At 36.6% G+C, this 1918-nt stretch overlaps 1 long non-coding RNA gene across 1 annotated transcript in view; it reads left to right on the forward strand.

The window, feature by feature from the left end:
* Positions 1-888, forward strand: part of LOC106517468 (uncharacterized) — a 28985-nt gene extending 28097 nt beyond the window's left edge. Inside the window, exon 2 of the long non-coding RNA XR_001310214.1 lies at positions 313-888. This is a non-coding gene — a long non-coding RNA (uncharacterized LOC106517468). The remainder of the gene's footprint in view (positions 1-312) is intronic.
* The last annotated feature ends 1030 nt before the right edge of the window (positions 889-1918 follow it).

The following is a 1918-nucleotide window of genomic DNA, read 5'->3' on the forward strand; positions in this document are numbered from 1 at the left end:
ATATATATATACAGTATTATAAGTTACTGTGGTTTTCATAAAACGAGTACAGTGGTTATTAGATAATTCTTCTTTTGCACTCTTGTAAACTATTAGATATTGAATTTTTGAGTGATGAATGTTGCACATTTTATATTTCCCCACCCTTATCTGAACGCTGAAAGCTGAAAGTGCCTTACTAATAATGTTCGACTCATCATGAAAGAAACACGAATTTCACGTTAGGTTTTTCTTGTCAACGCGCTATATGAAATGAAAGTTTGTTTGCAGTCATATCAGGACACTGACATCTTCTTGTCGTGTGTTTTGCAGGCTGCTGCTGCTGCCTCACAAACCCCCCTGTGCAACCTGAGTACCACCACAGCCAGTGCGCAAAGAAGACAACCAAATATCCCAGGCTGAGAAAAGGAAGGATGCAACGATGGAAGCAAGTGGATTCAGTTTCACGGCATCTTTTCAAGAGTGCACAAACTCTCACAGACACTTGCATGGGTTTTAATAGTGCCTACTTCTCCCTTTCTCTGAGAGGACACAGATACACCCTGAATGGGCCCCTGTGGTTTGTTGTACTTGGGAAGTACCTAGTGTTACAACTGTCACGCTGCTCTTAAAGGGCCAGTGGGGCTTTTCATTTGACTTTTGCAACTCATACAGATATTCTTTTGAAACCTACAGAGTKATTTTCTTGACAACTTTGAACTTGTGTTTACTTTACATTTCAAGGATGTGATGTTCCATAAATGAAATCATTTGATTTGCTTTATCGTTTCTAAACCCGCATACATTATGCTTTGCATATTTTGCCCATTTTGTCGGTCTGTTTTGTCTCTTGTTACGGTTGAATAGTTTCAGAAGGTGTGGTAATAAATCCCTCAGTATTTCAATGCATACCTGAGCTTGTGTTTTTCTTTTCAAGTGTCCAGTAAGTGAGCAAAGCCTGTTTATTACTATGAAGTTAGTGGGTGTTCTGCATCAGTTACCTCTGCTTACAGCTGCAGGAGATGAAAGCTTTCTCACATGACCTCCTTACACTTTCTGTGAGAGCCAATTACTGTCAGGGAAATCTACTATAWCTTAGGAATATTTTATTAATTCAGCGCAGTTTTGTAAAATTTTCAGCTGATTTGGATCAACTACATTAATTGCAATCACTTACCTGACTAGGACTTKGTTAAAAACACTACAGAAAGGAAGAGATATTAGTAAAAAGAATGAGATGAGCAAAAATGGCCAGAGCTGTGGAAAATAATCGTTAAAAAAAGAGACTACAGTGAAAGTAAGAAAAAATATATCTAATCTAACAAAGATTACTTGTTACTGAAAAGCACAAATGTGTGATTAATATTCTTGTTGCAAAAAAAACATGCTGTCTGATTGGTTTGATTTTAAACAAGATAGCAAAGGAAGTGTCTGGCTTTGTGCACCACAAATCACCAAGTTGTGGCTTTCTCGTCTCTTGAATCTTCAGAAATCGTTGGTTGTTGTTTACTCAAACCTTTCTAAGCATAAAGTATTTGAAGTGAAGGGGAAACGGTAAATAATAATAAAATAATAAGCAATGACCAATTTTTTTTCCAGTTGAAAGTCCATAAAGCTGAACCATCATGCTTAAAATTGTTTTTCATGTTTCATGTCAAAAATGAGCATGGAAATTTTCTGGTAAATAAACTTTAGCGTTAGTTTGAAATTCGGGGAACATAAAAGCATCAAACCCCAAGAATGTGTCATCTGTCCATCCATAAGTTAGTTCACAGGAAGAGGTAAACCTCCACAAATYTTTAGAATAGAAAACGTCATCAAACCATGGCTTTACATTGGATTGGCTGGTAGTTATCGACAGGTAACATCCAGTATGCTCCATCCGAATGCATCATTTTTTCTTTTGAATGTAACAAAAGTTATGATTAAAAAATACTTG

This window comes from Austrofundulus limnaeus, unplaced genomic scaffold (genome assembly GCF_001266775.1).
Source record: "Austrofundulus limnaeus strain Quisiro unplaced genomic scaffold, Austrofundulus_limnaeus-1.0 Scaffold49, whole genome shotgun sequence".
Taxonomy (NCBI): domain Eukaryota; kingdom Metazoa; phylum Chordata; class Actinopteri; order Cyprinodontiformes; family Rivulidae; genus Austrofundulus; species Austrofundulus limnaeus.